Source organism: Clarias gariepinus, chromosome 6 (assembly GCF_024256425.1).
Source record: "Clarias gariepinus isolate MV-2021 ecotype Netherlands chromosome 6, CGAR_prim_01v2, whole genome shotgun sequence".
In the NCBI taxonomy this organism is placed as follows: domain Eukaryota; kingdom Metazoa; phylum Chordata; class Actinopteri; order Siluriformes; family Clariidae; genus Clarias; species Clarias gariepinus.
Window position 1 is genome coordinate 18,513,236 of NC_071105.1, and position 14,164 is coordinate 18,527,399.

At 37.4% G+C, this 14,164-nt stretch overlaps 1 protein-coding gene across 2 annotated transcripts in view; it reads left to right on the forward strand.

Moving 5' to 3' along the window:
- The first annotated feature begins 91 nt into the window (after nucleotides 1-91).
- dlgap4b (discs, large (Drosophila) homolog-associated protein 4b) overlaps nucleotides 92-14,164 on the forward strand; it is a 122,582-nt gene continuing 108,509 nt past the window's right edge. For both annotated transcript variants that reach the window (XM_053498799.1, XM_053498800.1), the window contains exon 1: nucleotides 92-240. The gene's annotated coding sequence lies outside the window, so the exon portion shown is untranslated. The remainder of the gene's footprint in view (nucleotides 241-14,164) is intronic.

Here is a 14,164-nt window from a genome sequence, read left to right on the forward strand (position 1 = left end):
CTAGTACTCTAACACTCGCTTCTTCTTCTTCTTCTTCTTCTTCTTTTTTAAAAAACATCGTCAGTTCTCGAGGTTTTCGGAAATCGGAACAACCTACAAGTGACTTGATCACTGACTGAAATGCACCGCCGACTGTTACCGGCTTGAGACGAAGGACAGCAGCCTCAAGTTTGCCTTCACACGCCCGGGATAATTAACACGTGTGACACACTTGAAGCACTTGATGGTCGCAGCGGAAAGGTAAGTCTGCATTAATCCTATAGATTGATTTAGCATCGCAGTGCTATGAAAGGAGACAGCAAAGTGGAGGTGAATGCGAAGTGTGGAGCATGCTTCACTGAATTAAGATTGTTGTTGTTGTTGTTGTTGCTGTTGTTTATGTGCGTGCCTTTGTCTAATGTGTGTCCATGAAGTGAGAAATCCGAGCGGCTGAAAGTACTCATTTTAACCAGCACACATGTCACAAGCGGTCGTTACCCCTAAACCCGACCTATCGCACTGCAGAGTGATCAGCGCGGAGAGCCAATCAGAACCTAGTAACTAATATGAGACAGCCAATCAGCGATCGTTTCCGTTTACTTCTACCGTCGCCGGCTGAGAGGTTGGTGTTAGGACGTCTAGTCGTCTAGCCATGGAGTTGGAAATTAGCTCTTTGAGTTTTTACACACATCTTTACTGACACTTTAATAACAATAATGATAACAATAAACTTTTAAAATATATTTTGTGTACTTTAATCCTCATGCTCTGTTCAGTGATGCTCGCTCACTCACTCACTTACTCACTCTTGTCTATACCACTTCATCCTGTATAAAGGGGCGCCGGGGGCCTGGAGCCTATCTCAGGAGACTTAGGGCACAAGGCGTGGTACACCCTGGACAGGGTGCCAATCCATCGCAGGGCACACACACATGCACATGCTCATTCACACACTATAGGCAATTTGGTAACACCATTTAGCCTTCTTTATTTTAAGACAACATAACATTAGAAAGTGTCCTGTACATGGAACAGTTTTAGCCTAATCTGCATCTTGCTTTTCATCTGGCACCAACCAATGTTAACACCCCAGACATATAACTAATTATTAAGTCATCATTAACAAAATTATGCGTAGGGTTTCTTTACTAATTAGTAATATCTTATTTTTTGTGACGACAACTGATAGACCTTTTAGATCGTTGCATTAATGGGAATAAGGAACTGACAGTGAGAGAGCATAAGGGACCAAAGAAGAAAAATGCAAACTTTTCCTTCATATTTTATCATATATTATATTATATTATATTATATTATATTATATTATATTATATTATCCTGACCTCATCTATCTTTTACATAGTACCTGAGACCTGGTCTTCATGCCCACTGGGTTCACATACTCTTTGCTAATATAATTAAAATATGGACTATTGTTCCCTCAGTTCTTTCTTTGACATAATTAAAACCAAACAGACAGAATGATTGTAGCCTAATATCCTCTCTGCTGCCATCAAATCAATGTGAATATTTCTACTAGGTGGTGACAATTAAATTCCAGCTTATTAATCTGTCAGTACGAACTAGAAATTACCAACTGGAACAGTAAAACTAATAATTTCTTTTTTAAGTTAAAAAACAAGGGAAGTGGTTGCTCATTGGTTTAGGCTCTGGGTTACTGATCAGAAGGTCAGAAGTTTAAGCCTTAGCACCACAAAGCTGCCACTGTTAGCCCCTTGAGTAAGGCTCACGGCTCTTAACCCTCTCTGCTCCAAGGGCAGTGTATCATGACTGAGCCTTTGCTCTGACCCCAGCTTTTTTTTTTTCTTTTTTTTTTTTTTAAAAGATAGGATATGCTGATAATTAAATAAAATGTATATACTGTATGAATTGGCTACACTTGTGTTTTTTGGGCTTTTATATACAGTGTTTCATTGTAAATAGTTTTAGCTGTTGCCATCCTATTTGTGAAATTGTTAACCTACAGTATATCAGGCACAATATGCAATGTCATATGTGTTATTGAAGGGTAAAAGTGAAAAAGAGTGCTATGAACAGGAGAAGCTGAGCAACATCAAAGTTATTTACTCATAATAACAGGCAGTTGCAATGTTTTCTGTAGACCATAAACCTTTAAAATAAATGTTTTTGTAGTTTCTCTCACAAATGTCTACATGTGGCTTCAGTTGGGTTCTTGTATAGCATTTCTATTTATTCACACGACACTTTCTAATGACATGTTGTCTTAAAATAAAGAAGAATAGTTAAAACCTAAAGAAAAAGCTTGTACATTATCATTTTTATTAATTCCTTCTTCTTCAGGGAAGTGCCTTTATCGTGGTTATCAAATCAGCAGATCTGGAACATATCCTGGTGTAAGGCAGGTGTACACCCTTAATGATGTTTATAAGGTCTACAGTTTTATGAGCTTTGTTTTTTGCATTTGTAAATGTCTTTCCAATAAGCAGAGTATAAAGAAACCAGCGGTATCAGAAAAGGTCATGAAGGCTCTATCAATCCTGTCCAACCAGATCAATACCGCTTGCACATATTTACTGAAGCTGAAGCTGACCATGCTCTTGTGATACTTGATAGGACGTATTTATATATCTTAGCATCAAGTCATGCTGTACAGACCTTTCTGTCTTCCTTGTGCTTTTTTTGCAAACAGGAACAGCTGCATTATTGATCATTTTTATTCAGTTCAAAAGACTAAACATAAAATATAATTTTCAGTAAAATGCCTATGAGTAGATAATGTCTCCCACCGCCATTCCCCTGATTTCTCTCAACTTCTCTCTCTCTCTCTCTCTCTCTCTCTTTCACATGCACACTAGTCCGATAGTCTAAAGAAATCAGTCATATCAATTTCAGGTTTAATATAGCCTGTTCAAGTACAGTGCTTTTTTATGAAAAAGGTCCAGAGGAGCAGATCTTTATTAGCCCAAAAGTTTGGATGTTTTTTTTAATTTTTTTTATTTTTTTTATTTGAATTATGATATTTTTCTTTTTATTCCAAACTCAAGATGGCTATAGTCAATAGTTATCATCAGTTGAAGTCAGTGATGTTCAGTTGTTTCTATTTTAGGTGGTTTAGGGTTTTTTAGGAGTCTCTGCAAGGTTGGAGAGTCAATAACCAATAGACACCAAACACCAACCCTATAATAATGACACCAAACCGAAAGGCAAGAAATAAACACAAAAACATTTTAGTCACTTTTTTCCCCTGTAGTGCATAACTAACTCTGGGACACAGACAAGAAAATTGTGATGTAATTATCGATTGATCAATACTGCTGGGAGATGAAATTCAAACAAGAGTCTCTCTCTCTCTCTCTCTCTCTCTCTCTCTTTCTCTCTCTCTCACACACACATACACACATACACATTGTTCTATATTTGAATGACCTTACAGCAGTTCAGGTAAGAGGCCATTTCATCGACGAAATGTGGAAGATGATATCAAATGAGTTGGCAATATGAATATTGTTGTCTTTGCATGATGCATAACCTCTATTAATATAAGGATAGTTTTAATAGAAGGTCATTCAACATTTTATGTTTACTGAAGTGCATTTGTCATTTGTGAATCAGAGTGAGAGAGAGAAAGAGAGAGAAATAATGTATGCACTATTTATTTAGATTTCATTAGTGTTTTAGGCTGTCTACGGTATTGTCAAACGTGTGAATAATTGAAACGGTAAAAATGCCAAGTAGCCCCTCCTCGTGTCTGGGGTTGTGTGTTTATCTAATCAGTGTCAGAAGTAGAATTATGCGTTGTGTATATGAGGGAAGACATATTTGTCTTTTGCTAGTTGGAAGGAGAGAAGTAGGGTACAGAGACAATGAAGTGATGGAGTAAGGAAATGATGGAGGCAGGATGCAGGAAAAACAAGATATAAGATTTAAAAAATTAAAGGGAACAATTAGTAATACATATAAGAAAGGAATAAATCAAGGAAGAAATAATAAAAGAAACAAAGTGAAGAAGTGATGAAGAAAGGAAGGAAGGAAGAAGGAAGGAAGGATGATTACTATTAGAGAATAGTCCATTCAAAAACTTCAATTATTGGCTACTTGATTCAACCCATCTGTCCTCTTTAAGGAGGTACTTATTTCTAAAATGCACTTAGATGAATTGAGCAGAAAGGAAATAAGAGGCGTTTAGAAGAAGGATATAAAGCAAAGTCATGTTTTATTGTACACTGTAAAAGGCAGAAATTGTAATTAATGTTTTAATAATAAGAATATTTTAATTAAAAAATACATACAATGGGGTTTACTTTACATATATATAAAAATAACCCTATTTAATTACAACATGATTATGGAATATGTAAAGTCAAGAGGTGCTTTTAGGTTAAAATAATCAACATTCCTACAATGTGATTCATATTTTAATCATGTTTCAATTACGTTTAATTCAGTATGTCACATCAGCGATCAAGGATAATACAAGGTTTCCTCAATTCTTTCTGTCCTGATTTCGTTTCCTTGTTTCAGTGAAGGGTGAGGGTGAAACAAGGAGGGGACAATTTAGCAAACAAAGAAGCATCCAGGCAATAGCGGGTAGCATTAATGTACATTTATCACTTCATACACTGACATTGATTATTAGAGGGTAGACCCAAGTTGTGAGTAAGCTGAAGGAGTATACTAAAAGGCCCAATTAAGCTGTCCAACACATACACACACACACACACACACACACACACGCATCAATAGCAGAATAAAGGTATGGTGGGATGTGTGTGTTATCTTACTAGTACTAACAGATTGCAGACAGAAAATGTCTTTGGACAAGATGGCTTGGCATTTAGTCAATGTAATCACTGCTGAAAACACACACGCACACACACAGTGCAGGAGCATTACATGACACAGACAGGGTAGCAGGCAAACTGCCACCACATGAAAATGTGAACAGAAACACACAACACAGAATTTAAGTCAGGAAGGCTGAACTGTGTGATGTGTTTTATCACTTTGTTTTCATTTGATAGAGAAGGCTGATAATTAAACCTCTTTTTTGCCTCATTTACAGCCATCAAACAGTAATACAGCGACGCAAATCACAACCAAATCTCAGTTCCCTCGCGCTTCATTACATCTTTATTTGAATGACCGAGCATTGTGCTTGTTTAATGACAGTCTTTTAGTTTTAGTTTTTTTTTTTTAATCAACTTTTGAAGGTGAACGTGCATATTAGGAGTTATGAAAAACTGTTCATCATAAGGTTTTAGTTTTCACAGACAGCAGGTTAAACCTGACACCCCTTCTTTCTGCTCATTTAATTTACAACGGTAAAGTATGCAGTCTGCTGCCCTTCTCAGGAAGTGCTGAACAGCAGAGAGGTCAAAAGGGCTGTGAAATATGATAATGACTACAGACTGAGGTGGGATGTGAGATTGTGTTTCTGACCCTGGAAATTCTATTGCATTGTTGTGAGGGGTAGGGGTAATTTGTCACTCAATGGGAAGCAGTTGTCCCATGATGACAGGGGGAAAAAAAACTTTTAAAAAAGCATACTTTTACATGAAAAAGTTTCATTACTGTTATAGAGGATCAGGTTGGTGCAAGGTGGATGTATTTAGTTACAGTAATACACAATTACTGTTGAAGGAATAAATAAGCTTGGAGGGATAGAGTGTGATTTCCTGCATCAGTAGTTTTATCCCTGCTTTGTCAGACTAAATAAAAAAATGCATTTTCTATGGTTAGTAAGTCTACCAGTATTTAAAAAAGATATTACATATTCTACCAAGTAAACCAAACCAGTAGACCTACTGTACAGTATGCAAGTACTATACAATAGAGTTCGATGATAATGACTCCCGCAATTAATTACGTTTTTATAGTTTATTGTTGTCATTGGGGATGGCACGGTGGTGTGGTGGTTAGCACTGTAGTCTTGCACCTCCAGGGACCGGGTTCGATTCACGGCCAGGTTCAATTTTTGCCTCTGCGTGCATGGAGTTTGCATTTTCTCTCTATGCCTGGTGGGTTTCCTCCAGGCACTCCAGTTTCCTCCCACAGTCTAAAGACATGCAGGTTAGGCTAAATGCCGTTCCCAAAAATTGCCCGTAGTGTGTGAATGAGTGTGTGAGTCTGTCAATGTGTGTGCCCTGCGATGAATTGGCACCCTGTTCAGAGTGTACACCGCCTCGTGCCCTACGTTTCCTGGCATAGGCTCCAGGCCCCTCCCACAACCCTGAATGCAGGACTAAGTAGTACAGATGATGGGCGAGTGAGTGTTTTCATTGGTAAATGTCCTTAACAGACATTGGCTAGAAGTGCAAATGTGGAGTGTAGTATATCAGGGAGCCACCGTCACCCTCAGCTTAATCATCAGGGACAAACTCAAACTCTTTTCCATATTTGTTGATTCTATAAAGCCACTTTGTGACAATGACCATTTTTAAAATGTGAAATCAAACAAATCGCCTGAGCATTAAAAACTTTGTTTTTTCATTTTCATAAGCTATTTAAAAACATTTTGTGCATCATTCATTTTCTTTTAGATCTATTTTATACATTTTCTTTTTCTTTTTTCCTTTGCTCCAAATTTCTGGGCCAGATCTTTAAAACTAATTAAATAAAAAAACTATCTTGGGTTGTATGGCAGCACATATTGTTGGTGCATCTAGAGTCAGGTGTCCTGAGCTCCAGTTCCCATCTGTGCAGAATTTCACATGTTCTCCATGTGACCATGTGGCCTTTCTTTGAATACTCTGGTCCTTTCCCAAAAGCATTCTGGTGGGTGGATTGTTTAATCTAAATTATCCCATGGTGTGAAGGAGCATGTGTGCTGTCTTGAAATGGTGTCTAGGGTGTAGGCTCCAACTTCACCATGATCTTACCCAGGAGTGAGTGGTTAATGTTAAAATGATTGAATGGATGGGTGAATGGATGAATGATTTTTTTTTTTTTACTTTAAGCTAGCGTTGATAACAATTTGCAATGGCATGTTAAGGTTTGTTCGATTTGCATATATAAGTGGACTAAATTGAAGCAGACAAAATTAGTCAGACAGAATGAAGACAAGGCAATTTGCCTAATGATTGTAAATATGAAACAACAATGATTCCCTGGACAGCTGTTTGTGAAGCAATGTGATAGAAAGAAAAGCATAGTGTTATTATGGATTATTTTCTCCTAATGTAAAGGTCATCCTGGTAGCCGTCATTTGGTTTGTATTTTGACTAGAACCAAAAATAGTGCTAGTGGTCTGAGCTATTAAGCGTCTGTCAAATCATTCTGAAAGCGTCCTTTGAGAATAATTAAGGAAAGATGAACACAAATGTATTTTGAGTAGTTGGACCATGGCTTGTTTATAGGTGTAACTCATGGCACAATTAAATAGTTGAGCAAAAAAGAATAAGAAAAAAAAAAGCATGAACCAGTCTGATTTTAGGAAGCCAGGGTACTTGTACTTTTAACACCTGTCATTGCAAGCCTTTGTGATAGAGTATATGATGACATAATTATATTCTGCAGTGGCTCAACAATTGAATGTCTGTTTTTTTTTTTTTTCTTTCTTTCATTAGTCACCTGCTGAATTCTAAAAAAGAACTTTTGGCTGTGAAATGTTTTGGGCTACTTGCTAAACATGATATGAGGGCGAGAGCATCACCATGCAAAAGTCCAATGTCCATGTCCATCTTCTATAGTCTTCCTACTTTAGTGGACATTATACTGTAGAAAGGTCCTTGGTGCTACAGGAAAGATATTCACCAGATATTAAATAAAATGCTGATAATAATTTGGAAAAAAGAAAAAGAAAATTCAATATAAAATAAATTCCTTTTCACTTTAATGACATCCAAAGTGTGGGTTGCTTTGTTCCAGTCTCTTGTCCACAGACAGACTCCTGCAGATCGACCTACTGTAATATCCCTGTCATAAATATCAGCCCTAATTATAAGGCTCGACTTCTTCCGTTTTCCTGTTGTTTCACTATAGGTTCCATTAAATTAAAAAAGAGAAAGTTATTGTTGTGCCTGAGGAATGTGGTCAAATTCGTCACCGTGAAACTGCACATCTACAGTTAGTATAACAGCACCAATAAATTAACACATAAAGTCTAATTATAGTTAATTGCAGGGCATGTCTCTTTGTGTTTGCACTTTATCAGTAATGGAAACACACACACACACACACACACACACACAGACAACCACACACTTAGTCTATGCCTTAATTTAGCTTCTAATTTCAAGTAGTGTTATCACCTGAATGCACAATTACACATCTTTTAAATGTCGATGACGAACCTCTTTCCTTTCGGTTGAGTGTGTAACCTGTTAACAAACTGTCTCAGATAATATGGCAGAAGTCAGCAATAAAGGGCAAAAAAGCCTTTTTGTATTTGTGGAAAAAAGAAATGTTTCACGTACGGTTTACGTTTTGCTATATCCTAATATAGCCTATTTACTTTACTTTAAATATAAAAATATTACAGCCATGTAATCTCGGTCCCCTGTTAAATGCAAAGCTCATGCATACACTGATCAGCACATTATAAAGGTAAAACATTATGGCTAGTATTGTCTAGGATCCACATGTGCCACTAGGGAGGCTCTGGCCTCTCGTGCCATGACTCCACAAGACCTCTGGGCGTGTACTCTGGTGTCTGGCACCAGGGCGTTAGTGGAATATTCTATGGGTGCTGTGGATTGTTGGGTGGGACCTCCATGGAGAAGGCCTTGTTTTGTCCGGTGCGTCTTAGTCGGACTGGGATTTGGGGTGCTTGGGGGCTGGATCAGCAGTTTTGGGTTCTTTGACTTGACGTGAGGCCTGACGTGCACTAGGTGTTCTGGCGCCTTTCTATTATGGCCAGAATAGACTTTTCAGCGACTTGTGCTGCATTGGCTTTTCTGTGGGTTTGGACCAGACAGGATAACTTTTGGTCCCCGTGGGCATGAGTGAGCTTAGGGTGCCTGAGATCCTGTAACCAATTTACTGGTGTATAATTGATAATAAATGTTAATGTGTTAATGTTGCATTGTGTAGATTTGGAAATAATTTTCATGCATAGCATAGTTCTAAGAGGTTCAGTAAGAGAGAAAAAAACCTTTGCTGGTAAGATGGAAATCTTTTAGCTAGTTTATTTTTGGGCATGTGTGTCAGTAGCAAGCCTTTTCACCTTGATTAAATGTTATCTGTCAGAGCTTTTTACAAAACTCTTATAAAGAACCCCTTGCCTTTTTCTGACCATGCGGGTGTCTGACAAATCATGACAAAATCAAAAAAGACCTTCTCAATCTTCTGGGAGAGTATAAAACCAGAACATTAAAGTTTGATGACTTTCATTCACTTATCTCTCAGCACTGGCCCAGCAAATCAGGCCAATTAGCCTGAGACCGGGGACGCACATCTAAATGAGATGTGCGTCTCATTTTTTTTTTCTTTAACAAAATGTCCTGGCATATTCTAGCTGCATTTGATTTCTGTAAAGCGGACAAAGAGGTCATGCTGTGATTTTAAACGATGGCCCTTATTTCCTTTTCCACTTCAAGTACTGATCTGATACAGTATGCTACAGTGCCAGTGTTAGTTATTTGATAATTCTTGGTCTTCTTGTTTAACTGATTTTGTGACCCTTTCTCATTTTACCTAGTTATTTTTATTGTTGATCTAGACATTCCTAGTTATTGCCAACATTACATAGTGATACATTACTGATGCTCTCATTGAACATTTACACATGTACAACTATTTATTCATATGATTATCTAATCAGAGAATCAGGTGGAGGCAAAAAGCCAAAATCTTCTCGCAATGTTCACATCAACCATCGAAATAAGAGAAAAAAATGTGATTTTGACTGTGGCATGATAGTTGGTGAAGGGTGTCTGGTTCGAGTATTCATTTAAGTGCTGTTGCCCTGTGATTTTTCACACAATATTTTCTAGAGTTTACACAGAATGGTGCAATAAGGACAAAATGTCTATTGAGTGACCCTTCTATTGATAGAAATGTCTTGTTGATGAGAGACTGAAGAGTGGCTAGACTGGTTCAAAATGACAAACTAGACACTTGAAGACTGGAAAATGAGTTTGGCCCCAACAACATTAATCCATGGACCAACCCTGGCTTGTGACCCAACTGTCCAGGTTGGTGGATGTGGTGTAATGGTGTAAGTGATGCTTTTTGGCACATTTTGGACCTATTATTACCAACCAATCAGAGCTTGAATGCCACAGTCTATTTGAGTATTATTGCTAACCATGTGCATCCCTTTATTTATATGATTCATGCATATTCTAATGGCTACTTCCAGCATGATAATAGACTATGCCACAAAGCAAAAGTAATGTCAAACTGCTTTCATGAGCATGACGATGAGTTCACTGTTCTTCAGCCTTCCCATTCAATGGATCTGACTCCACTAAAACACCTTTGGGATATGGGAGAACAGGAGAGTCACAGCATGAACACCTGGAAATGCAATCAATGCGACATGGACTTCTACAAAAGAATGTTTTCAACATCTTATACAATGAGAATTGAGGCTGTATTCAGAGCAAAGTAAGACCATGTGCAGTATAAGTCAGTGTAGGTGTCTAGCTAAAGCTAGGAGAGGTTGCCTTTATGTTGCAAAGTTTCTATATGCGTGTTTCACTTACATTAATGCATGTTTATTTCTTTATTGGTGATAAAATGAGTAGTCAATAAAGAACACATGCTTAAAATAATAAAGAGATAATCTAGTTGTTTGTTCATGGTATGCTGGCATCGTTTGAGTTTATTAGTCTCCTTTAAAGGGGACCTGAGCACCAGATTTCATGCCAGTTAAACGCATATTAAACGCATTGCCATACTGATTTCATTCCTTCCTGTATATGATCTTATTACTCTGTCATCCATTCATAGGCCTTTGAAACTGTCTCTTTTACCTCAGTCTTGATTCTACCATCTTAAATAGCGCGACGTTCCTGTGACTGATAAAAGCATCCAACAGAATAGTTTTTCCTGTAATTCACAAATCTGCTATAAATTCTTTGCGCACCTGTGAACCGGCTACCCTTGAAATCATTTTGATCACTCTCTCTCTGCTCCAGCTGAACATAAGATCCTGCCTTCAAAAAGAAAAATCAGAGCTTATGTTCAAGGCGAAGGAGAACGATTCAAGGTTGTTTAGTGAGCTGTTTAGACATACTGACGGTTAAGTTTATAGAAAGCGACAAAGAACAAAAGTGCCCAAGAGAGGAATCTCATTAGCATGTCGGTTGTAATGCAAAGAGGTCTGCATCACAACATGTCATTACTGAGTTAACAGACCTTGGAAAATATCACTGCCTTTTTCCTATCGTTATAAGTGCACTAAATGCTGGATTAGAGCATTCTTGCTCTAACTGTATGGTGTAAAGATCAAAAGACCATAAGATTCACATGACTGTTTTACTGCATTTTTGGATTATTCCTAGAATAAATTTGGTTCACAGTTTATACAGTTTGCACATGGACTTATGGCAATGTGAGAAATGGAAATGTACTGTCATATATCTGCCTCTTTTCCTCGTCCACACACTGGCAATGTGCATTAGTTGGTAACAAGTGTAAAAGCTGGAATCAGTCTCTCTCTCTATCCCAGATGGCCTTATTGTGCTGTGGTCATGCAGCTTAAGCACACCAAAAATACACAGCAGCTCGAATGCTCCTGAGATTAGTCAAATTTGTTACAACCTGGATTGGCTCTCTATGCGCTGTGATATATACAGGGAGGGGACTGATTAAAATGCAATCACTGAAATAATGATAAGGGGGAAAATGTGGCTTGTTCTTCATGCTGTGTAAGGCATTGGGACATTTACAGTAGTAGTATGACACATACTACATTTGGTGCTCATTTATTATTCAGCACTTGCTTAGAAGATTTTTATCCTGGAATCCTGTTCTTTTCACTACAAGAAATCTACACTGGCCAAAAAAAAAACAAAAAACACTTGCATACTCGAAGATTTCACTTAGTCACCTTTAGCTTTGGTTCCAGAACACAATGTGGTAGACAGTTCATTCGTAAAAATTATTCCTCATGCTCCCAGAACCACTCACAACACAATTTAAGTCCTGGGATATGCCTGTGCCATCGGGTTAAAAATCTGGACTCATCAGACCACATGACTGTTTACCATTGCTCCAAAGCCCAGTCTTTATTCTTCCTAGGAAACCTCAAGCCTTTTATTCTGATTAGTCTCATTAACAAGTGGATTTCTTATGGCCACACAGCTGTTTAGTCCCAATTCTGTGAATTCTCATCACAATGTGTGTATAAAAACGCTTTTTCTTTCACTATTGAAGATAGATGTGTTTTTTTACTGAGGCTTTTTTACCATGCAACTTCACCTCATTTCTTCCACGAAGTTGACGGCTCAGCACTATCCATCCAGGTCTTGCTTTAAATTAGGACTGTGCTTGCAGGATTTACTTGCTTTAAATTCTGATTGTGTAGAATAACAGAATACAGTTGAGAGTATATGAGAGTAAAAACTTACTGCTACACTATTTGTACTTATCCCAGCATTTCACAAGTGCCGCCGTGGACAAAAGTTTTTGGAATGACACAAACATTAACTTTTACAAAGTCTGCTGCTTCAGTGTTTCTAGATCTTTTTTCAGATGTTACTGTGGTATACTGAAGTATAATTACAAGCAATAAGTGCCAAAGGATTTTATTGACAGTTACATCAAGTTTATGCAAAGAGTCAATATTTTTAAGACTTTTCTTTTTTAAGACCCCTTTTTAAGTTCTGCCCTGGCATGCTTGCATGTCAGTCAACTTCTGGGCCACATTCGGACTGATGGTAGCCATTCTTGCATAATCAATGCTTGGAGTTTGTCAGAATTTGGGTTTTTGTTTGTCCTCCTGCCACTTGAGGATTGACCACAAGGTCTCAATGGGATTAAAGTCTGGGAAGTTTACAGGCCATGGACCCAAAATTTTTTTGTTTTGTTCCCCGAGCCACTTAGTTATCACTTTTGCCTTATGGTGGCAAGCTGCTCCATCATGCTAAAAAAGGCAATGTTTGTCACCAAACTGTTCTTGGATGGCTGTGAGCAGTTGCTCTTGAAGGATGTTTTTGTATAATTCTTAATTCATGGCTGTCTTCCAGGTTTTTGCCTCATACTGTATATTGTAGCATTTCCATGCATAACAACAGTCCAGCATTGTAAAACCGCAGACAGATTGCCATACAAAATGGCGGCTTGTTTGGTTTTTCTGATCTGACATCGCACATAAGAGCTCTATACAGCATATCATTATACAGACCTAGATTGTATACATATAATTTCATACAGACCTTTATATTTTTACAGTGACTGTACATATTGTAACCCTGCCAAATGTACATGATTATATGCATATACAGACCCAAGCAGTGAGTCAGCCTGGTATTTTGCTCGATTCTGCAAATTTTTTTTTTTTCACTATAATTCTTTTATGTTTAAAAATTCTTATTCTCAAAATGACTCATGAACCTCCAGTTATTCCATAAGTCTTACCTGAGAACTTTAATTCACTCTATTTTCTTTCGTGTGTATCTGTCTACTGTTCTTACTAAACACTTTGTGTAATTTTATTGTAGGATGTAATGTAATGTAATGTTTTTAAGGAGTTTCTTATAGTTTTTTGTTCTTAAACAAACATACTGTAAAAGCAGATGTATCCCATGGTCGTGGAAATTATGTTACTGTTTCAGAATGGTCAAATTACTGACCTGAAACAAGCACAACTAAGAAGACTGATGAAATTACTGAAATTGGGTTAAGAACTATCCAATACATTATTCAAACCTACATACTGTATGTTTATTAGCGAAAGTAAGAGCATTTCCACACGCACAATGTGATAATAACTCACAGGATTGGGACTAAACGGTTGTATAGCCATAAGAAAAAAGAGTGATCAGAAAAAAAGGCTTGATTTTGCTAAAGAGCATAAAGAATAGACTTTGTGTCAATGGAAAAAGGTCATGTGGTCGGGTAAGTTCAGATTTACCTTATTCCAAAGCAATTGGTACATTATGGTAAGAAGGGATGCACATACTGTAAAGAGGGGCAGGCAGGGTATTTTATAATAGAAATTTTAATTTAGCTGCAGTATAGTCTACATGTAAGCAAACAATTTAACCCTATTCCCAGAAATTTTGATAAAGATTATTATTATTATTATTATTATTAT